The sequence below is a fragment of the Ambystoma mexicanum genome, chromosome 13 (assembly GCF_040938575.1).
Source record: "Ambystoma mexicanum isolate Mex_15411 chromosome 13, UKY_AmexF1_1, whole genome shotgun sequence".
Lineage (NCBI taxonomy): Eukaryota > Metazoa > Chordata > Amphibia > Caudata > Ambystomatidae > Ambystoma > Ambystoma mexicanum.
This window is the reverse complement of record NC_090938.1, coordinates 145,876,505-145,901,232: the sequence shown is the minus strand read 5'-3', so window position 1 is coordinate 145,901,232 and position 24,728 is coordinate 145,876,505. Positions and strand designations below refer to the sequence as shown.

The 24,728-nt window shown below is 45.4% G+C and overlaps 1 long non-coding RNA gene across 2 annotated transcripts in view; it reads right to left on the bottom strand.

Moving 5' to 3' along the window:
- The window catches only part of LOC138521002 (uncharacterized), a 56,765-nt gene extending 55,113 nt beyond the window's left edge, over positions 1–1,652 (bottom strand). Inside the window, exon 1 of one of the 2 annotated variants that reach the window (XR_011282909.1) lies at positions 1,517–1,652. This is a non-coding gene — a long non-coding RNA (uncharacterized lncRNA). Of the gene's footprint in view, positions 1–278; positions 327–1,516 lie in introns of those variants that run through there. The other variant, XR_011282908.1, reaches the window with a different exon arrangement.
- Positions 1,653–24,728: the final 23,076 nt, after the last annotated feature.

The window sequence follows — 24,728 nt, the reverse complement described above, 5'->3', positions numbered from 1 at the left end:
AACACTCTGTTCCCAGTGCGTCCGCTCCCGAGATAAGAAAAAAGAAGGTAAGTGGGGTGGGGAAGAAATTTTTTTTTCTTTTTTTAAAACGTACCGCGGTCTCCGCCAGGGGATGATGGAAGCCTCCAGCCATATGGAGGCTTGGAGCGGGGATGGCCCCCCCTCCGAGTCTCCATACGGCTGGAGGTTTCCATCGTCCCCTGCCGGAGACTGCGAGATAGAAGGTAAGTAGGGTGGGATGGAAGGAGGAAAGGGGAAAGAAAAAAGAAATGTCTTACTTGAGTCCCCGGCGGGGGACGAGGGAAGCCTTCAGCCATGGGGCGGCTCGGAGCAGGGGTTGCCCCGTTTCGAGCCTCCTCTTTGGCTGAGGGGCTGCCACGCCCCTCGCCGGGAACAGATTAGCCGGCATGCACGGTGTGGACGGGAATACCGTGTGGTATGGCTCGCAAATGAGCCAATCACCACACAGTATTCCTGTTCAACCGCACGTCCCGGGTACTAATGTAGTATAATCCCATTTAAAACAGATTAAGCGTGCAATGACACTCTACCCCTTCCTGAGTGGCGTCATCATGCGCATACCAACGTTCTATTTATGGCAGTTGGAATCTCCATGATAGCTTCTCAGTTGAACCCTCCCCTCTGCACACCCCTTGTTGGGGTCTTCGTTCCCTCAAATAAAGTTCAATATCCTGAACCAACTTTGACTTCCCTAGAATTATTGGATATTTCCGAATACGCTATATACCTCCAGATATAGCCTTTACCGGCGACGAGGATGGGATCAAAAGAAGGACAGGGTTGAAGAAAGTGAAAATCTTGACGATCAACGGTTGGAAAGAAGTGAAGAACCCAACACTGAGGAGGGGACAAGTAGGATACAGGTGGTGGTGACCTTCACATTCACAGGGAGATGGATTCAGGGGCCCCACTTGAAAAAAAATTGGGACTAGTACAGCCGCCCGTCTGTACACACATTTGGAAAGGGTGAATGTGTAAGAGGTGACCAGCTGAGAGGGAGGAATTACCAGGTGGGCAGTTTTCCTGTTGGGGCTCACACTGGGGCTAGGGAAACCCATACACATTTTTGAAGACACTGGAGACTGCCTGCGGACCAGTGCTTAGACTGGTGGTGCCAGGGAGCCTTCCTGAGACGTAGTGTTGGGAAATAGCCTGTGCGGCGCAGCGGGCAGCCCCGTGCTGCGCTGCATACAGAGGCGGTTACGCGAGGGGATCCCGGACGTGGTGGCCGGAGCAGGTACCGAAGGGTTCCCAGAAGCGAGGAGACCCATGCAGCTGAAGATGGTGCATGCCACGGTGTGCGCTGACTGGATGTATACCACGCGCCGGAGAGCCCGCTCCAGGAGAGGAGGAGGACTTAGTGGCGTGGCAAAACTGCCTGCAGGGTATAGGGAATGTGAGAGTGAGTAGGGACACTCCTCCTCATCGGGGCTCACCGTGTCGCTCAGGAGTGCCACACACATCCTGTATAACTGTGAAAGCTTACAACGCTTACCAGGTCATCTTAAACACCTTTGAGTCCTCCATAGAAAGCTCACGTTCGAGCAGGAAATAACAGCACACTTTCTACACTTAGATTATTAAGAATGCGTCATCTTCTCATGGGTTAACCGTCCATGGATGTGGTCATCAGTTTGATTTTTTTTCTCACAGGAAATGATAGGTTTTTAGAGGGTGATTGACATTGCACTGTGGAAATATTTTTCCGACTCATAGGAGAATGGCACCATCTAATGGCCAGAAACTGTACTGCATTTTATCCTGGCTGATTTCCATTCCACGTTCTATATTTGCATTTGTAACGCGCGTATCCAACAGGAACCAAGCAACAAGTTGCATCTGGGCACAGGTGGAATAAAGAATGAGAATCAAAGAGCCAATATGGTCTGCAAAATTATTCAAAAAGATTAACTTTTTCCTAAATTTGAAAAGAGACTTGATTTTCCGAAGGTCGTAAGGTAGGGCATTCCATGCTCCTGGTCCTGAACAGGCAAAACATCTGTCACCCCTACTCACAGATCTATATCTAAAACCTTGAAAGGGGGAGGTTCACATGTTTATTTTTATTTTTGGGGTACAGTGTAGTGGGAGGTCGAGCCATTTTTATATTATCCCATCAGAAAATTACCAGATTATTCCTGTTATATATACATCATTTATTTTCAGACACAAATTGGTGGTAGAACGCATAGTTTAGAGTCACCAAGCCCCACATTTTTGGCAACTCCAGGGGATCCTCCTATTCCCTGGAGGATTGGAAGGATTGGTTTAGATTTTACATTGTTGCTTCTGGATTTTAAAGGTTTTCAGATGAGAGGAAATTCTCAACTCTCACGAGCAGTGTGGGCGCTGAAGACGTGAGAGTGATAAAAAAAAAAATCAGATGTGGAAGGGAGTTATGGGCAGGGGGAGGGAAGTGGAGACGGGCCAGATATGTACGGTAAAGCAACGAGAAAACTAGAAGCGCAATATGGTAAACAAGTTAATGTGGTGTTTGAAAGATCCACATTTTTCTCAAAGAAAGGCACTGGGGAATTAGTAGATGGTTTTGTTGCTGATTTAAGAGGGTTACTAACCGCGTGTGAGTTCACAGGAACAGAGGACAAATATATTAGAGACCAACTTATGATGTACACTTCAAAGTCTAAGATACAAGATCCTTTGCTGGATGCGTTAGCTATTGCTAAGGTTATAAAACTCATCAGCAGATGTCTTAAGGAAGTGAGGGCAAAAATGGGATAAGAAACTGTCCAGTTAGTGAAAAGTGAGGATGTGGATGGTCAAAGTATGGAAGAAACGATAAGGTTTGCGCTTTAATAAAGCAGAATAGATACAGTGGGAACAATTATAACACCCAACAAGGGTGGAGAAAGGGGCATTGTCCACTTTGTGGGCTTGAGAAACACAGCTTGAATCCTAAGGAATGCCCTGCGATGAGGGGTAAGTGCAGGAAGTTTGGGGCTGTTGGACATTTTGCCAGGTTTTGCAAAAATAACATGCATACCACAATCGGAGAAACTAGTGTGAATGTGGTGACGGAAAATAAACAGAAATCAGTGGTCGAAGTGGGCGGGAGCGATGCTCCTCTACTTCTTTTAATTACGTTTTACCATTCCTATACTTTTATTTTAAAAAGAAACCGTTCCGGAACGGTTTCTTTTTCAAATAAAAGTCTAGGAAAAAGTTGAAACTTGCACTTTCAGTGCACTGCACAAGACATTTCCTTAAAGAGCAGGCGCATGTGTTTTTGGGGGTTTTATTGTGCATGGGAGGGGGTGCGGTGATGGGGTCTGTGCAGAGCGGTGCAGGCCAGTAGGGAACATAGTTCCACTACTTCTTTTCGTACACTTCGACCACTGACAGGAATGGACAAATAAGGTGGTTCACTTAGTAGGGGAGGTAGGAGGGAGAATACGATGATGGAGAATAGATCCCACCCGAGAACGACAAAGTACTAGCAGGCAATGTCACAAGAGTATTAAACTCTGGATCACCATATACTTTCATATCAGAGGACAAATACAGAGAGATATGGGGCAAAAAGAAACATACATTACACAACACAGATATCAGACCCAGAGCGTATGGAGGTGGAAAAATAGATTTGAAAGGTTTTGTGTGGTGTGATACTGCACATGGGGACAGCCATATTCATGCAAAGGTTTATCTAGCTACAAAAGGAGACTGTCTTTTGGGTTAAAAACATAAAGGAAAACTGGGATTAGAATTACATCCTGAAAAAGACCAGCAAGTCCGGGCAAATGTCAGAACCTATAGTGAGGACATGGCTAGAAAATTTGGGAGAGCATTTCGTCGTGGTATTGGAAGACTAAGAGGATATGTGCACAAGATTCGGTTGGTAGAAAATGCTATTCCCAGGGTACACAAGGTAAGGTATCTTCCACTCAGTGTGAGGAGCAAAGTAAGTGAGGAACTAAGAAATCTTTGTGAGCAAGGGATCATTGAACCTACATAGAGTAGTGCCTGGCTTTCACCAGTGGTGGTTACACAGCGCCCAGATGGCAGAATAAGGATATGTGTAGATTTACACGATTTAACCAAAAACATCCTGGTCAATAGACATCCGTTGCCAGGAGTGAGTGAAATGCTTTCCACCATGGGGAGGCAGAATGGTGTTCTTCATTGGACTTATCCTCTGCATACCACGACGTAGATCTGCATGATCCATCCAAAGCCATCACTGCATTTATTACAACCATGGGTGCATTTCAATTTAAAATATTGCCGTTTTGGGCTAGCATCTGCAGCATCAGTATTTAAAAAACATGGAAGACTTATTTGAAGGATTGGGGGGTGTCAAATGTTTTCAGGATGACATTTTGGTGGGGGCAAAAGGTGAACTGGAACACGATGCTAAGGTTGTGGAGGTATTGAGGAGAAAAGGCTGGGTTGAGGATGCTAAGCATTGAGTATTTAGTATTGAGGATGCTAAGGTTGTGGAGGTATTGAGGAGAAAAGGCTGGGTTAACTATTATGAGGAGAATAAGGTCAATTCAAGGTTCACCAAGTCACGTTTTTGGGAGACACTCTTACAAACAAAGGGGTGGAAATGGTGGCAATGAAAATAAAGTCTCCTATAAGCAAAGATGAGTTAAGGTCATTTCTGGGAGTTGTGGAGTTTTATTCTAAGTTTGTAAATCATTTTTCCTCAAAATGTTCACCATTAAGAGATCTATTGAAGGGCAAGCAGTTGTGGGGGGCAAGAGAGAAGAGGATACATTCAACAAGATACAAATTGATTTAGCTAGCGCCCCCACCCTCTATAAGTTTAATCCAGTCTATGAAACCACAATCACAGAAGACACTTGTTCAAGAGGAATTGGTGCAGTGTTATCTCAGAACAGGAAAGGTGTGGAAGTACCTGTGGCTTTTGCTTCAAAGGCGCTATCCCCGGTAGGATCACAGTACTCTAATATAGAAAGAGAAAGCTTAACATGTTACTCGACATCTAAGTACTTTAAAACGTATGTCTGGGGCATACCATACATCATAAGAAGTAACCATAAACCCCTCACACATATGTTCACTACAGGAGGATCAGGCTTAGCTACCCCAATAATTGCAAGGTGGCCGTCAGCCTTACAAGGTTTCAATTTTGTTGTAGAATTTATTCCAGGTCGGTGTAACCCTGTAGCAGATTGTCTTATCCTGGTCGCCCAAAGAAGAGTGGAAAGGAAACCATGACATTGGTGATGAATAGATAGCTCAAATCGGAGACACAATAAGGGAAGCATTTACAAAGGAAGTGTGGTAGAAGGGAATTGGGGAAGATAAAGAGTTGAATGTTGCCATAAGGAAGACTGAATGTGAATGGCGCAAAGGAGATGCCATGGATTCCCTGCTTTACAGACTTGGAGAAGAGTTGTGCAATTCACAATGGGGTTTGACACGAGGAGCGCTACTGATTCCACCTATATCATTGAGTAGTGAATTGGTTAAACTGGCCCATAAAGGGCATTTGGGGATATGTCTAACCAAAAGAAGGTTACTTTCTAGGTTTTGGTGGCTGGACATGGACTTAATGGTTGAGAAAGAAATAGGGTGTTGTATTGCATGTTCTTCCAGTGACAAATCACTAAAAACCCAAAAAGTAGAGCCAGGGAAAGTGGAAATTCCTGAACGTCCATGGGAAAACATGGGCATTGATTTCATGGGCCCTCTGAGTGTGCTGGGTCCTGAACACAGATTTGCTATTGTTATAGTAGAATATTCATCTAGATGGTTTGAAGTAGCATTTGTATCCACAAGTCCCTCTAAATTAGTGATTGAAGCCATGGAAAATGTATTTTCAAGGGAGGGATATCCCAAGATCATTATATTGGATAATGGAGTACAATTAGTGTCAAAAGAAATGTGTATTTGGAGAGCCATCACATAGAAAATGATTGCACGGCATTGTATGAAACCAAAGCAAATGGTTTAGTGGAGAGGGTGAATGGCCTCATCAAAGACACAATTCAGCTGGCATTTTCAAATGGATTAGAATTGAAAGATTGTGTGCTGGAAATGTTAAAGGCGCAAAGGGCCACACCTCATGTACTTACAGGTATTTCACCTTTTGGGAAAATGAGAGGAAGGAAAATGTATTCACAAATGTGCCCACAATGGGTGTGTGTGGAAGAAAACTCCATCCCCAAACAAGAGAGAATTAAAGGTCAGGTGTGTGTGGGTGACCTAATACGTATTAAGAAATCATTTAAAGTTCCAAAGGCATGTTCACGGTTCTTTAATCCATTAAGAGTGATAACATTTGGAAAAAACACATTGTAACGAGCGATGGGAAACGGTAGAGTATGTATAGGGCTGCCTTGTACTGTGGGGCAGACAAGTTGACATTTGAAAACAATGATAATGACCACACACAGAGGCGTTGCTAGGGGGGGCTAAGGGGGCTATAGCCCCTGGTCTTTTGGTTGTAGCCCCGGATAGAATCTCTGGAGCTACAACCAAAAGGCTGGCTAGCCCCCAGTCCCGACAGTTCCAACATTAGCGTAGCCCTGGGTCTTTTCCAGACCTCGCAACACCCCTGACCACACAGGTCCCTCCCCTCCCCCACATGGTAGCAGTACAAGTACTGAGTGGTATCAAGGACAGGAAAGGAATGAAAAAACTACTATAGAGGAAAACAAACCAGATTAAGTGATGAGTGAGGCGAGAAATTTGTGGGAGGAGAGAGAGGAGGAGGAGGAGGAGGAGGAAAATGCTGATCAGAGAGTGGGGCATACCAGCTGTGGTCACACTTCAAAAGCACCAAGGAAATGATTTGATTATGAAATGGCAAATATAATGTTTCCATAGAAATGTACAGTTTACAACTCCACTATATGCCAAGAGCATACCATATGTGGTCGCACTTCAAGAGTACCAAGGAATATATTTGATAATTATATGGCAAATATAAAGTTTCTGCAGAAATGTAGTAATGTGCGTGCGCACAGTTTGCACACTTATTATATGATATTGTTGTCACTCCCTGTTCTTATTATCACTTGCCAAGCAAAGGAGGGACACATGTCGTATTGTCATTCTCTGGTTGTGACGCGATGACACTCCACCCCTTCCTGAGTGGCGTCATCATGCGCATACCATCGTTCTATTTATGACAGTTGGAACGTCCATGGTAGCTGTCAGTTGAACCCTTCGCTCTGCACACCCCGTGTTGGGATCTTCTTTCGCTGAAATAAAGTTCAATATCCTGAAAGAACTTCGACTTTGCTATAATTATTGGACATTTCCCAACACGCTATATACCTCCCGATGTAGCACACATGCCACCAACTACAAGTCCCAGAAGGCAAACCAAGCACGCCACTAACATGCAAGTGCTGACATTCCGATTACTGAACTAAAACCCAACTTTGTCTCATCAATAATGTACTATATGGTTTATCTGCTTCACTCCTGAAGTTTGGGCCCTCATTGTCTTGCAAGCCGGCATAGATGTTTAGGTCATTGCAGCTGGGTGGGCGCTTTCAGTTGGAAATGTCCAAGGACGTTTTCAATTGCCTTCAACATGTATGCATAAACTGCTGCGAATTCTAACATAGCAACATGTTACAGAAGGAATTGCTGGTGCTTTAAGAGGGAGCGTAACCACAGACAATGCTTATTAACTGCATTGTCTCCTGCTCACTGGGGTAACAGGGGGCCCGTGGGGGGGGGGGGGCAACATCACATGTCCTGGGCGGGGGCCCCACTTGGAGTAAAAAGAATGCATTTTTTTTGCGGTAAAAAAATAAAACTTTTGAATTTACTCTGCATTCATAAAGAAATTATTTCTGCAACAGAAATCATTTCTTTATGAATACAGTTACTACAAAAAGGAGCTTTCTTTTTAAAGTCTGAGAGCTCGACCCCATGACGTGTGCGTGTGTGAGTGCATGGTGAAAGGGTGCACACTTACATTAATGGGTGGGTGCCTGGGTGTGCCTGTATGGTGAAAGAATGCACACTTTAATGTATGGATGGCTGATTGTGTTTGTATACGGTGAACGGTGTGTGTGCTTGTGTTCAGGGGTGCAACAAAACCTACCTTTCGGCGGGCTAACCCTTCAAATGTTGGGAGAGGTGCTAACTTCACGGGCATTGGGAGACGGGAAAACTTATTTGTGTGGGGCATCTAACTTCTTTACACATTTTAATGAGACTATTCTAGTGCAGCTTCAATGTTACAAGCAGCTAACTCTCTCCTTTAAGTCTGAAAGCACCCAGCTATGGACTACTGTGAGAATGAGCGGTCTCCTGTTCCCTCTCCACCCTACCAATCACTCCCCTGGCATGCAAGTACTAAACCCACATCATGATTTCAATTGCCTAAAAAAATGTGTCATTTGAATGCAGGTACTAACAGTGAAATGCTTTACGTTAGTAATTGCTGGGCCCTTGTTAACAGCGAAACCCAGATGCTGTTTAACATCTATGTCCTGTTCTGTCCGGCAACAACTCTGTAGGTCATCCAGGTCGAGTCAACATAGAAAAAAACCTGGGGGGGGGGGTTTAGGGATGCTGAAGCCCAGTCAGCTCAATGGTGTTGCGCCACTACTTGTGTTTAATGCCTGGATTACTTATTGGTAATCTTCATTACTCCTAGCCCTATTCTTCCTCGTCCTAGTACTTGTGTATGATGCAGCACTTCTGTATGAGGCACTCTGCCTCATACACAAGTACCGGGATGAGGTAGAGGTACATGGAGGTAATGCCCGACTTAGCTACCTGTAATCTTCATTAGTCCTAGTCCCACTCTTCCTCATCCCAGTACTTAGCTATGAGGCAAGGAGCCTCATACATAAGCAATGGGACAAGGAAGAGGGACATGGAGGTAATTCTCGGCCAAGGATCAGATTTGGAGGTTGGGTTGGGAGAGGGGATGTGTGGGTGGTGTTATTGTGCAATAAATCATAATGATAGTCCATGTCAGGCTAAGCAGGCATGATATGTGGTATTCGTGGCTAGAGAGGCATTTTGGTGCAGCCAGTCTAGTCATTCCTCAGTTTGGTATGCCATTTTTAACTGCCCATGTATGATAAAGCAGTCCTGCCAAGTGTAATTACCTGGCTAGAATGGTATTTGGGTGCTGCCGGTCTAGCCATTTCTTACTGCAGCATTGTATATTTTTCTGGGCATCTGTGATAAAATGATATAAGTCGTTTAAAATGTGCCTCTACACAAGTGTTTCTAGGTGCAACAAGACAAGGAAGGGAAGTCAGAGGGAGGACAAGACAAACCATCTTACTAGACCTTGTGTCATTCAGAACGTGCAAGTGTGAGAACAAGAAGTGCAAGGGGAAAGGGAGGGGGGGCAGGGAGAGACAGAGGGGAGGGGGAAAACAGGGCAGCAATGCTCTAAGTGAAGCCAGGGTAGCACAGCTCTGGGTAGTGCAAAGAGAACAAGGGACTGTAGGGCTACAGTTACGTGATAGGCCCGGAGGCAGAGCAAGGGTGACTGATCAAGAAAGAGCCTGGACTCAGTGAGACTCTGAGGGTAGCCAAGCAACCAGTCAGTACAGCAGACAGGTAGGTCAGGTAGGTCAGCAGGGGATGGAGAGAGAGAAAGCACAGGAGAAGAGGAACGTTTTCAGCTGCATCCGGAACTTCAGGTGGTCCGGCTCAATTGTGAGGGGGGGAGGCCATTCCAGAGGGAGGTATTTTGGAAATAAGCGTTGGATGTAGTGCGGGCCTCTGCCCCAGAAACCCTTGTGGACAATGCAAAGGGTCTTGAACTTGATACTTGCAGCCACCAGTGGAGATATTTCAGGACTGGAGAGATATGGTCCTTGGGCTTGAGGCCAAGGATAAGTCTTGCAGCCCTGTTCTGGATTAGTTGCAGAGGGCAGAGAGTAGAGGAAGGCAGGTTGAGAAAGAGACTGTTGCAGTAGTCCAGCCTAGAGAGTACCAGGACTCTGGGGACAGTGAGCTTCTAGGGTAAAGTGAGAAAGGGAAGAGTCCCTTTGAGGAGGTGCAGCTGGTAGTGGGACTTCTTGGCGATGTCCGAGATGGGAGGAGAGAAAGAGTGGAGACAAAGATTGTCAGTCTAGAAAAGTAGACACCCCTCGAACAGAAGGCAATGCAGGATAATTGGTTGGCCGAAGACCAACTGCCTCATTTAAAGTATAAGGAATATATGCCCATTACTTATTACGACGGTATTAGTTCAACTAGAGTGCGGCCATTTTAATGGAACCAGAATCGCCATTTTGTATTCTCTATGTATCTCTTTATCATCGCCACTTTTGCCTCATGTAAACTGCTTTGCTGTAGATATTATTCCGCTTCAATGGTCCAAGGTTATTAAAGACATGTTGAAACATAGCGCGAGGAGCCAGACAGAAAAGCCCGTTCTCCTCCTTCACATATCCTTCGAAGCAGGGAGCAAGGCATACTTATCAGTAAATCCATGTGTCCGGAACCCGAGCGAACAAGCGGGGCGGGGCGCACATGGTACAAAGGTAACTGCTCTGAAACTCTAGAGCAATGTGCAAATGCACAGACATCTTACCAAACAGATAAGCAATCCAGGCTGAAATAGAACTGGCATGGAAGGACTGTAGACATTTATCGAACTCTGACATCCCAACAAGCGCATCAGCAGGAGATATTCACGACGAACACGGCGAGAGTAGAACGACGAGGCAAGATGCCGGAGCCAGCCAAACTCTCCTGCTGCACCAATGCTGATAGCGAGTTAAACGCAGTATATATAAAGGTGAAAAAGGGACATGGTCGAAAGAATTGTATGTTGGGTTTAACGATAATGAGTATATTAGCCCCAATATTGACCATATCAGTATTATGGTACCTAGAAGAAATGCACCCCCTTGAGGTATTGTTGCCTATTGTGAACATTTCCACGACGCAAAGCCCAGTCCATGTGATTTCCTATACCTTGTCCCCAATGGAAGATAGACATAGGGAAGGATACGGGAACAACACATTACTATTGATAATGAACATGACACACTCAATACTAAGAAAGAACTAACTGTTGGGTCTGTGCCCACCTGCCGCAGCATGGTGGTCAGGGAATAGGATGGTATGTACAGCCCCTGCCATTGACTTCTGCATGTTATGCTTCTCTGAGTGCCTTATATTATGAGAAATGGAACGAAAGTGAAACTGGTCAACTAGACAAAAAAATATGAATGAATACGAGGAAGGGATTATGAGACCGGTAGGTTGCTCCATATTCCATAAAAGACAATTAATTACACCAGCAATAATGCCACAGGATAGATTGTATGTACCTTGTAAATCTTCTGTGATCACGTTCCGCATGAACCCAGAGGGGAAAAAGGATGTGGAACCCCCTTCATATATAGTGAATTATAACCCTCATTCTGTCCTATTCTGTTTAAAGAAAAGGGTTCTTTCCAGGTAGGAACATTTACCAGATGCAGGAACATAGCATTCCTTGATAAAGAAGTGGAACCAATATATGTGGGAGATCCTGTGTACTTTATATGTGGAGAAAAAGCATATCCTGGGTTACCTAGGAACTGGGGAGGCACATGTTATTTAGGCTGTTTCCTGGGGTGTTTCTTTTAGAAACATCCGACATAACCAAATTGACCAGGTCACGACCTCGCCGGAATATTGAAGACGGGTTGATTGTAGGGGACATAGCAAAATCATTCATACCATTTTGGGGCCAGGCGATAAACTCCTATAACATAAGACGACTGTCTAGAATATTGGAAGTAGAGCAATTGAGATGGGTATCCCCTAAACCGTGGACCTGGGGAACTATGTAAATAGCAAATAAGAGAAATGGGGTCACACGGATAAATACAAAAAATTCAAAACATTCAAAGACTCAGTAGGGTGAATGGGCAATGAGGGACATGGACAGGTCAGAAGTCAAATTTACATATTTTATTCAATTAATACAAATAACACAGTAAAAATCATTTTATTTCATCCACACTATAACATTTTCTAAAATGCATACAAATACATAATACATATCAAAAATATGCTAGAAAAAAATAATGTATCTATATAAAAGACTATCTAATCAGGCACTGCAACTATAATGTATATAGCCACTGTGTATCTACAACAGTTAGGCCACAAAAGTCAGTGCAACAAGGTTATCACAAAAAGTGCCTTGTCAAAAAAAGAGAGTGCTAAGTGCCTACTACGGGTGTCACATTCATGTGACATTCTCCTAACAGTAGTTTCGCCGGTCAAACAATCAATCTAATCTAAGACAAAAAAGAGCAAAAGAGCTGATAGCCGTCTTCATCAGGGCACAATAATTGCATGATATTAATTCTTCAAAAGGCCCGTAACAATGTCAAAAAGAACTATACACAGCAGTACACCAGACGGTCATATACTAGATGGTACATTATGCTTCAATCTTGCTTGAAGGTCTGTACCTCTGGTGGAGCGCTTTCAGAGTCCCAGGGGGGCACAGAAAGAGGTTACTTCACTCGCGTAGCCCACAATCATACTGGTAATGACCAGTTATGAATTATCTCCTACACAAAAATAGCATCCATAAAGCAAGCAGACAATCGGATGGCCTTTGATCATGTCGTAATCACATGGAAGGTATATGCACGAACGTCTCATGGGAAACATAGTCCAAATAGTCATAAGAATAACCACGAGAGTTCTCGCGTATTACACGAGACGGTTCGTTTCTTGCGCGTATGGGTCAATCGTATCGGCGGTGGCATCTGACACCAGATGGAGATATTGGAAGAAACAATAAATAGAAACAATGAAATAATATATAATATGACTCTTGAGGAAAAAGGAATTAGATTGATGTCACTGCAAAACAGAATGGCCCTTGATATAATCTTAGTTGATCGCGGCAGTGTTTGCAAAATGGTGGGATCAGCGTGTTGCGTATTTGTAAGTGACTCCTCCCCCACGATTTTCGAAGCGATAAGAAAATTGCATGTATTAAGCTCTGACCTTCACCCTCCTGAGAGTGGTTGGGAGTTAAATATAAGCTCCTGGGAAGTGTTACGGTCCTGGGGATGGAAGCCATTTGCAATTTTAGTAGCAATTTTAGGAATATTCATGACGTGTTGTTGTTGCATACATTGTCTCCCCATAGTATGCACAGAAATTAGTGAGGTATGTGTTCAAATGGTAGAACGAAAACCCATTACTAGACCAAATACCCACAATGATAATGAACCCAAAACAATTAAAGAATTCATGGCAATTAATATCCATGATGAAAAGGAGGAATCTGAGAGCATATATGAGTCAGAGTTCGAATCAGATTCTGAGTCTGATCTAAACACTTAGTCAGAGGAAGATGCAATGTATGGATGAGGCGTTTGGCATACGGCCTAGAGGAGGGTTTGTCAGTCTAGAAAAGTAGACACCCCTCGAACAGAAGGCAATGCAGGATAATTGGTTGGCCGAAGACCAACCACCTCATTTAAAGTATAAAGAATATATGCCCATTACTTATTACGTAGCTATTAGTTCAACTAGAGTGCTGCCATTTTAAGGTAACCAGAATAGCCATTTTGCTTTCTCTATGTTTCTCTTTAACATCGCCACTTTTGCCTCATGTAAACTGCTTTGCTGTAGATATTATTCCGCTTCAATGGTCCAAGGTTATTAAAGACATGTTGAAACATTGCGCGAGGAGCCAGACAGAAAAGCCAGTTTTCCTCCTTCACATATCCTTGGAAGCAGGGAGCAAGGCATTCTCATCAGTACATGGATGCCAGTGAGTCTCCTTAAAGGAATAGCAATGCACGAAACTAATATTAAAGGGTTTGAATTATGTTCTTCTTTACGGCCCCCCTTCTGAGCGATGTGAGCCCCCGGAGAGCAAGCTGAGCTCTAGAGCGTGAATCGAAACCAGGAGATAGTAAGGCCTGGAATGTGCCAGTCCCCCTACGCGCAGCCTGTCCATGAAAACAGAAGCGCTGTGTTCTAACAAATAAAGAATAGCGTCTGTAAATTCGAGATTGCAAACTGTTACTAAATATGGTGATCTAAAGTGTCATATTCGTCACCATGGTCAATCATCGCCTCCACTTCAAAGGGAATGAATTAGGGGCGGCATCGAATGTGTCAAATGTGTCATTACTGATTGTAAAATGCTCATTTTGTATATATGTAACTGATGTACGATCTTCACTCTCTTGTGTCCCCTGAGGTCTGTTAGACACACGTCGCGGGGCGTGGGACCATTTGGCCAACTGAGACTATTTGTTTTTGCAATAAACCCTAGATTTTGGGAATACAACCTTGTGTCTGGCGTATCAGTTCATGTGTGGTGATTGTGCCTTGTTTCCACATGCGAGGGTCCCTCAGGGGCCCCTTCAGATGACACCAAGGTTTTTTCCTTTGCAGGAAGGCAAAGGAAGAGGGCCCAAGGCAGGTGGCCAGAGTGAAAGAGAGAAAGCAGGGGCAGGGGTCTCAATGAGAAGGATCTCCATCTTACTGGCATTAATGCAGAGATCGTTGGAGGCGCACCAATCCTTAATCGTGGATAGACAGTCAGGATTGAGCGAGAGAGGAGAGGAAGCTGAGGGGAGCCTGAAGGAAAGCCGAGTGTCATCCGCATAACACTGAAAGCTAGAGAAGAAGGTAGAGGTCAGGTGAGCCAAAGGGGTAAAGAAGAGGTTGAAAAACCAGAGTGAGGGGATAGAGCCCCAGGGAATATCACAGATAGAGAGGTGGCAGCAAGAAAGGGACCAAGTTGGACCTGGGAGTGGCGGTCCAAGAGGAAGGAGGTCAGCTACTCCAAGGCCTGAACCGTGATGCCCAGGTTCTCACAGAGTTGATTGATCAGGATGGTCTGGTTGACTGTGTCGAAAGCAGAGGAAAGAGGATGAGGACAGAAGGAATGCTGGAATCAAGGTTAGAGAGTAGATCTTCATGAGTGTTCAGGAGAGCAAGCAGATTTCGTGCCTCTGGCAGCTCTCAAGCCAGACTGGTGGTCATGGAGACAACCAACAGATTCAGTGTGGACAGTAAGTTGGGATATGGCCAGCTTTTCCAAGGGTTTGCCTGGGAAAGGGGTGATGGAGATTGGGGACAGTTCGCCAGGCAGGTAGGATTGGCAGACCGCTTCTTGAGGAGTCGGTGCAAAAGGGATTACTTAAGGGGAAAGGGGAAGTTCCAGTGGTGAAATATTGATTATAGAAATCAGTCAAGGCTGGAGCGAGGGTGCCAAGATGGTCCTTGGTGGTTCTGGAGGAGCAGGGGAGCACCTGTTTGGACAACATTTTCATAGATCAACTTGTCTAGAAACCTTGTCAGGTGTGGTCAGAGAGAAAGAGGAGAAAGGAGGAGAGGGAGAGATGGCCAAAGGGGGGCTAAGAGAGGAAGAGGGAAAGGAAGGAGGGGATAGAGGACAGAATGTTCTGAGTTTTAGCAGAGAAGCGAGAGGCCAGAGCCGTACAGAGGGCCTGGGAGGGAACAGGAGAGGTAGACACCGCAACAGGATTGGCCAGTTCCTTGCATATTTTAAAGAGCTTGTCTGTGTTGTTATAGGCCGCAGAGATGCCGGCTTCAATGGGTGCTCTCTTCTTGATGAGTGTTATTGCTGCGACTGGCATTTTGGTGCAACTAGTCTAAATATGTCTAGATGTGGCCTGGCATGCTATACTGCAACATTATTACGTGTCTACAATGGTCTACACTGTGCAGCCAGTTGGGCACGTTTTCATTGTGGCATGGCATTTTTAATAGCAAAGCATTAAATGTTCCTGCGCACTGTTGGTGACTTGCATGTATTGGATTAGTGTTACCCTACAAAACAATTGCAAACACTCTGGCTTTTTATCCAATTTTTCTCAGAAAGTGTGCTGTATATTTTATTAAAACACATTTATATATTTCTCCTAGTGCAGTGTACGGCACACCCCTTCAGCAGCACCTTTGTGCGTATTGCGCAAACGTGGTAATCTAGGCCGGCACAGATTGTGGCATGACCTGTGATTTGTTGCTGATTTGGGGGGGAGGCAGGGGGGCCCTCAGCATGGCTGGCAGTGGGCTCCCTCAGCATGGCTCACGGGGGTGGGGGGGCACACTGTGTGTTATACCACTGCTCCTGCTCAGAACAGCTCTGTAGTTAAATGATGTCCAGCCTAGAATTTTGGGGGAATAACGTGGGGAGGGGTGGGGCCGGAAAGGGCTGGCGGTGTAGGCTTATGCCTCATCAGCCCAATAGTGGCTGTGCACCTGACAACAGGTGAATATGCAAAGTACACTTTCACCCAACAGTCTCTTGGGGCTAAATAGCAGATATGACTTGTTATCCAACGGAATGGCATTCAAGCCACGTAATGCCTCGTACCCAAGGTGGTTGGTAGAGCTCTTAAGCTTGCAACCCTCTGCCAGGTCTGTCCGCTCATCTCCACACAACATAATAGTCTGCAACTTCAGTGCCAGGATGTATCACAGGAGATTATCATGCCACACACTACTGTGCAAACAGCAGAGGTGTGCTATAGGAATGTACGTTGTGACACTAAAAGCAAGCACACCTGTCGGATCTGGTACAATGCACTGTGGTGGCAGTCGCAGTTTCACTGTATTTTGTGAATGGAAGGCAAGCCCCACTCTTGCTCTTTCTACCGCTCAGTCCTACTAACTGCTACCGTCTTGCTTTTCATATCTGGACAAGCGCCAGAGGACCACTCCACTGGTGATAGTACGCGGTATAAATATCCTTTAACATAACATATACAGGGGAAATTTCAGTTAGGACATGCGCACAACAACATAGGCAATGCAGTTAGAGGCAGTAAGGCACTATTTAACATGGCAGCCACAGATGAGACTTTGCAAGAGTAGGGTATATAAACGGACGGCCTTTACTTTTATCATCCCAATCCACATGGAGGGGTGTGCGCTTAGGTGTCTTGTCTTTACTATTGCAGCAATATTGTGTTGCTGATAAAATATTTTACTTGTAATACTGTGCTTTAAAACTAATCAGTTACAAACCAATGATGTAACAGCAGTAATGTCCTCTTTGCTCATTTGTCTCTGCAGGGTGTACATGGGCAATCTAAGGCAGAAATTCCTTTGGCGCATCCGTGCAAGGGCCAGAGATGGTCAGGGTGGAAAAGGCACCCAGCAATGTTACATGCCTGCCTTTCATTCTCTGGGACAAATCCCTGTATTTTGGTGTAAGGTCTTGCAGCGAATCCAGCGAGGCTGCTGCAATCTGTCATTTTGGAAAAATGCATGTCCAGGCTTTACGGAGAAGCTTTCTTGCTGCAGCTTTGTCCAAGACATTTCCTTTCAGAATATTTTCATTAAGGAGCTGATGAGCAGCACAATTAATAATAATTTTCGGCTGCACTTGAGAATCAAGGGTTGGGCACAGACACGAAGAGCAAAATGTATGCGTTGTCCTGCCAAGATTGGGAATCCCTGCAGTTTCCTTAATTGTCCATAATCCGGTTCAACTTCAAACGCACAGTGAGAATCTGTACATATGGGAACCTTTTCATTTTTTTGCCCATGGACATACCTTCATTCAGTCAGGGCAGAGAATGTATTAGACAGTTTGTATCTTTCTATTACAGCTTAGGGTCAGCACACTGCATAACCAGTGACAGTTTGGCTCTAGTGTCACAGAGCCATCTGCAAAGTAAAAAAAATGAGGTGTTTATTTTTCTAATGATACAACAAGGTCTCCTCTGGTGTGTTTGGGGTAGATGTGACAAATATGGTACTGTCTGCAGGAATTAAAGAGGTAGGATTGATAACAAGGCAGCGAGTCAGTGGTGTCGCAAGAATTCAACAGAATTGGTTCATACTCTAAGTGAAATGGCGAGGTGCACTTTTATTGTAAGTGGCAATGCTGCAACAGTTTATAGGGAACCCTAAGCTAAATATTCTGACCATTGGCCATCCAGTGAATTGAGACCTAGCATAGTGAATAATACGCCAGCAGGCAGGGTTTGTGTAAATACAGCTAGAACAAAGCAAACTTGTTCATGACCTTGCAGTGAACGTGCTGATTCAGCACTGCCAATGGGAGGCGGTGGGGTGTGGTGTGCACTTACCAGTTGCAGGAATGATGGGAGCGGGGACGGGGCAGCCCCAAATTGGAAAGGGACATCATTGACAGCTGCAATGACTAACATATGCGCCAAACATGCGCCTGCAGCTCATGGAAGTGTCAACAAAACAGGAGAGGGCGAGTTAATGGCTTTATGGGACAGTCCCCTCGATCATGTGTGTGAAAAGCTTCCCCAATATCACGATAAAACATAATTTCCAATGGGTTCAAGACACTGCAGGACAGTGTTTTCATGCAAGGCCAGGGGAAGGAACGTTCAATAGTAAAATTATAGAACACATGTTCTTACATCTGTTAATGAAGTACAAAGGCTCTAGACTTTGACAATATATTCTGGTGTTTTGGAAGCTCAGTGAAGAGAAAAAGGAAGAGAGCGCAAAGCAGGGTGATCAGACAGGCAATGCAACAGAACCGCCCAGTGCCTCGTCTCCCCCATACGGCGTGTACCCAGCATTAAAACCTGCAGCAGGGTACATAAACCCATAGCAGAAGTCCCCAGACAGAGGAGCAGGGAGAGCGGACGGTGGGAGAGTCATGACGGGGAGACATGTATTTGGCTGATAGAGAAAAAAGTCTGCCGCAAACAGGTGGATGCCAATTCAATGTGGCAGAAAAGGTCAGAGGAGGAGCGGAGGAGAAAGGAAAAGGAACAGGGGAGACAGAGGACAAGGGTGGACATCGGAGAAGATACAATTAGGTAATGGGGACTAAGACAAGGTGAAGGAGGAGACGGAAATGTGGGAAGATTACATTGTTGTCTGACGAAGAAAAGGAAGAGAGCAAGCGGAGGATGAACAATGGACAACAGAAAAGGGTAAGGGACGAAAGCAGAAGAGTAAAGGAGATCGGAAGAGCCAAATAGAAACTGGTCCACAATCCTCTGCAACCGCAGGGGGAAGCCAAAGATAGGACTGGCACAGGCAAAGAGAGGAGGACTGGAAGGATGGCCATGGGCAAAGCAAATGCCATAAATTATTACAGAAAGGAAGGGGAGATTCACACTATGTACCATGGCAGACAATCTCATTTGTAGCTTGCCATCCCTCATGGCAGGAAGCAGCAAGTGGATATATGCTCTTGAGAAGGAAACAGTTGGGTAACACTAGCAATAGGGGACATGAAAAGCTTATTCGCAGCAATAGTAGGGGATCGAGGGGACAAAACACAGGGGTAAGCGGGCTACAATGGGGTGAAATTAAGCACAAACGCACACAATGGAGTGCCATTAAACAACTGTTGTGCCCATGTGTGGAGAGTATTAAGGAACATGTATCCCGATTGTTCAGATCTGCAGGCTGTAATGACTCGTAAAATTAAGCCAGATGAGGACCCCGCAGAGAATATACAACAGGTGCAGGAGCTCTTGACATTAGAGAAGCAGAAACCCTGGGATGAATGCATACTTTTATTTTATGATATATTGGTAAAGCAACTCAAAACAGTGGGGAAAGAGGCAAAGGGGTGGCCGGAAATACAGGCAACGATAGTACACTATTGCCAGATGAAGCAAGAGAGTGGGTGACAGTGTAACAAATCAACTTCCGGGGCACCAGTGGTCCAGGGATGAATATCGGTTTCCAAACCATCAATTAACCCCACCCCTCTAGTACACCAGATGGGATCCGAACAGATTGTAACACATCAATTATAAACCTACGTGTCCAATTTTGGTAATGTGGACGGAACGGCAAGCTTATCTCTGCAAGGTTGTGGATCATTGGTTAGTTGCAACACAGCGAAAATGCAATTATTACCCAATGCTAAAAGGGACTGTCAGTCAAGGTTGTATAAAAATATATTCTTTATTATTACTACAACTGACAGTTCTAGCACACCACAATTACTACCCACACTGTAAAGGAACACAGAGGACAGGCATTTTCACAAAGGAAAGGGATGCACTCTGGATACTGAAAGAGGGTAGTTGGTAAAGTAATCAGTCTGATAGTTAAAGATTATTTGGATGTAATCTGGTTATTACAGGGGCAGGGTGGCAACATATACTTCTACGTCCCACCAATCTTCCTGTCTGCTGTAAAGTGTCTCCATAATTACTGAGCCCTACGTGGTGCTTGGTCACAACATGTGCCTCCTTTGAAATATGTGTTTGCAGGCAGACTTTCGTCTCCTACAATTCACATACAGGACACTCACTGCCCTTTCATACCAAGGAGGGGTATTAGTACCAAGTTGATATATAAGTGGTGTTGGTCTCTGGTCTCCATTGTTAGTTCCTGCACCCAGTCCTTCCCTGAGGCCGGTAAATTAACATTCTTCAGTCAGTATTCGCCGCCACCAGTAAAGTGTAACAATGGAAATGCTAATCCATGGGGCCTTGAAATGCTAATCAGGCTGCCCATGGCCAGAGGCTTTTGATGTAACCACAGCCGTCACCTACTGAGGGTCTGGTTCATCATCAAGGCGAAGGTACCAGCTGAGGCCATCTGCATTTCCATGCTGGGAGCCTGGCTTGTGCTGGATGTCCATATCTAATCCCTGTAGGGATATGGCCCACCACAAAAGCTTAGGGTTATCCCCTTGCATGGCCATTAACCATTGCAAAGGCCTGTGGTCCATCTGGATCATAAAGTGAGACCCAAAGATGGAGGGTTTCAGCTTCTTTATGGCCCACACAAACGCAAATGCCTCTTTTTCTATGACAGCCCATTTCCTTTCCCTTTTTGTCAACCGCCCACTAACATAGGCGACAGGTTGCTCTATCCATTCAGAGTTCAGCTGCACTAACATTGCTCCAATCCCCAAATCACAGGCGTCTGTCTGGATAATGAATTCCAGACCATAGTCTGGCACTCTCAGAACTTGGGCCCTGCACAATCTATCCTTTAAATCCTGAAAGGAGGTTTGACAGGCGAGGGGTCCAAGTTACCTTCTTTGGCATCTTTTTGGATGTTATGTCATTCAGGGACATGGCAATGGTCCCCTAACCTCTGATGAACAACCAGTGGTACCCGGTGAGACCTAGAAAGGCTCTCAATTGTGTCTGTGTGGTGGGGATGTCCCAAACCTTCACAGCCTGTACCTTCACTTCAAGAGGTTTTTTCTTACCTCCACCGACCAGGTGGCCTAGGTAAGTCATGTTGCCCTGCGCTATCTGGCACTTCATGGCCTTGATAGTCAGGCCTGCATTCTGCAGCACCTGAAGCACTTGTTTCAGGTGGGATACATGATCCGCCCAGTTGTGGCCGAACACAGCAATGTCGTCTAGATAGGAGATGCTGAAGTTTTACAGCCCAGACAAAACCTGGTTAACCATCCTCTGAAAGGTGGCAGGGGCAGTCTTCGATCCGAAGGGCATCACAGTGAACTGATAATGTCCTTCCGGGGTTGAGAATGCTGACCTCTCTTTTGCCCCATCTGTCAAGTCGACCTGCCAATACCCCTCTGTGAGGTCAAAAGTACTCATATAGTTGGAAGCACTGAGATTGTCAATGAGCTCATCTGCCTAAGGAATAGTGTGAGCATCTGTCTTCGTGACAGAATTGAGCCCCCTGTAGTCCACACAAAAGCGAACTTCAGTTTTCCCACTACTGGTCTTTTCAGGGGCCAGTACCACTGGGCTAACCCAGCGGCTGTGGGATGGCTCTTTCACTTCTGGGGATAACATCTTGGAAACTTCCTCCTTTATGGTGTCCCTGACCTTATCGGACATCCAGTGAATTCTACTCTTCACCGGCTTACTGTCTCCAGTGTCCACATCATGAGTGCACCAATCTGCGCAACCAGGAGTCAGCGAAAAACAGACTGTCAAACTGTCCCAGTAAACGGCGACTGTCTGTCTGTTGCTGTTCTGACAAGTCTGTTGCGAGGTTGACACCTTCAACTGACCCTTCTGTGACTTCAGTGTGCAGGAGGTCTGACAGAGGATCAGTCTCCTCCTCAGTCTCTCAGTCAGTCACTAACGCCATGATCAAGTCATCCCAGCTATAAAGGGGTTTTAGTGTGTCGACATGAAAGACCCTGCACATCTGTTTAGCTCCTTTCACATCAATGAGATAGTTCACCTCACTGACCTTTTCTAGTACACAGTAAGGCCAAGCAGTCCACTTGTCGTGAAGGGACTGGGTTTGACAGGCTCCATAATCCACACCCACTGGCCTGGAGAATAGACTGTCACTGTCGTCTTTTGGTCGTGCCAGTGCTTCATCAGCTCCTGACAGGCCTTTATTTTTATTTATTTATATATTTATATCGCAGAAGAAGCCTGCAGGCATCAGGGCGCAAACAAGTACACAAGAACCAATTGAGACGGGACGAGTAGAGAGGCAGGAGAGTCAGGGGAAAGGAATCAAGAGTTCAGAGAGTTTCATTTAAACAAAGCGGTTTTTAGTTGTTTCCTGAATTTCAAAAAATTGGGATTCAATTCTGAGGTGGCTGGGTACAGTAGAAATTCATTTTTAAGGTATAAGGGGGCAACACCATATAGGCAGCGATGGACAAGCATCCAGGATTTTAAAATTATGCAGTCTTTTATTTTGAGCCAATTAAGTTTTCTTCTGTCACCAGTGATGTGTTCTCTTTTGGCTTTGCCTGTGATGGTTCTGACAGCATTATTTTTGATTGTTTGGCATTGTTTAATGCATTTGCTGCTAGCTCCTAGCAGCAATGCATTCCCATAATCCAATCTTGAAAGAATAGTGGCTTGGGCTATCCTTGCACTGTTTTGTTGGTTTAGTAGAGGTCTAATACCGTTTAAGAGCCTTTGGTGATATTGGCAATTTCGTTTGAGGTAGGCTACTTGAGCTTCTGCTCCCAATGAAGATCATAAACAGACTCTGATTGTCTTAACTTGCAAATTTGATTTCAGAGTCTTTGATTGAAAATGAGGAATAGATAGGGTCTAGTTTGTTAAGAGCTAACTTATCCCTATGCAGTGCTTGGTCACAACATGGGCCTCCTTTGAAGTAGTGGGTTGCAGGCAGACTTTCGTCTCCTACGATTTACATACTTCCCTGCTCTGAAAGGAGTGGTTCCAGACAGGACATTCACTGCCCTTTCATACCAAGGAGGGGTGTTAGTACCAAGTTGACATGTTGCATTACAAAAGAGGTGTTGGTCTCTGGTCTCCATTGCTACTTCCTGTACCCAGGCCTTCCCCAAGGCCTGCTAATTAACATTCTGCAGTATTCGCCACCACCAGCAAGGTGTAACAATGGAGATGCTAATGTCTGGGGCCTTGAAATGCTAATCAGACTGCCCATGGCCAGAGGCTTTTGATGTACCCACAGCTGTCAGGTGTCCACTACATATGACAGGGGAGGGCAGCGCTGGTAAACTGTGTCCTCCGAGAATACATGACTATTTTTCTGCTTTGCCGTGAGCATGGAATATATGTGCGGGAATGGCCCCACATATTTTCCAGAGGTTGATCTTCCATCATTAATTCTTTTAAATAAAAAATTAAATAAAAAAGCCCAGGTGAGCACACTTTCCCTGTGCGGTTGGTCGAATTCCTCAGACTGGGCAGCAGGCAATGCTGAAAAGGCAGAGAACAAACTGGTACAGAAATTGGCAAAGTTGGCAATGGAAGGGCCAGTGCTCATCCCAGATGCCAAAACAGTAGTCCCTGACCAACAGGAAGGGGTTCCCAGTAGGGAACGTGCCCCAGCAAGGGGGATACATGCAGCCACAGTAAACCCCACAATGGGGAGCATAACAGCCGGGGACTTATTCACAGGGGGAATGTACCAGCCAAAGAGATATTATCCGCAAGGGAGAGGGTATGTACAAAGGGTTTGAGGAAACGGATATAGAGGTGCAAGATTTAGGTTTATTGGGCCATGCTTCATATGCGAAGACCAGGGACATTTTACATGTTTGTGCCCTTTTGGAAACAAGCACATCAACTAGCACAACAGCAGAGTCCATTCACGCAGCAGGTACAGCCCCAGCAATGGCAGGCACAGCCCCAACCACTAAAGACACAGCAGGCACAACCACTGCCCCCACAGGTACAGCACTCGCTCAAGCAGGACAGGTAGGGGTCCTGGGGTCCCGGGGACACCCCCCCCCAGGGACACCCTCCCACCCCCAAGTATACTACAAGCACCTGCACAGGCATTGTGGGACTTTACATTGTTATGCCAGAATGTGGTACCTCACTACACAACTACACAGGAGTAAGTGTTCTGGGAGGAAATCCTTTCCTGTTACTGCAAAACGTAACATCCCAATAGGAGAGCCCACAGGAAGTACGTGTGTGTCCAGTCCTAGCAGTAAATGAAGACCCCAAAGAGGAACCCAAGGTAGCAGTGAAGATGGGACAGAAAGAGTTCTCTTTCCTTTTAGATACAGGAGCCACCAAGTCTTGTATAAAGGACGGTGGGTTCCCACTGTCTAACAAAGTTATGTACATGTAGGGCTTCTCTGGGGCAATTGTCATGGATCCAGTAACAAATGATTTACCTTTAACGATAAGCATAAAACACCTCATAGTGCGTCTACTGTACTCAATCAATACCCCCATAAACATACTAGGTAGGGCCTATTGAGCAAGCTAAATGCATCCATTTCATTCACAGAGAAGGGTATTGTGTGCTCCACAGCTGGTGTATATCCAGCGAGGGTGGCAGCACTTATACAGGCCTACCATTGCTGGAGCGCCTTACAAGGGCAACCCCTGCACCCATAGGTGTTCCAGGTACAA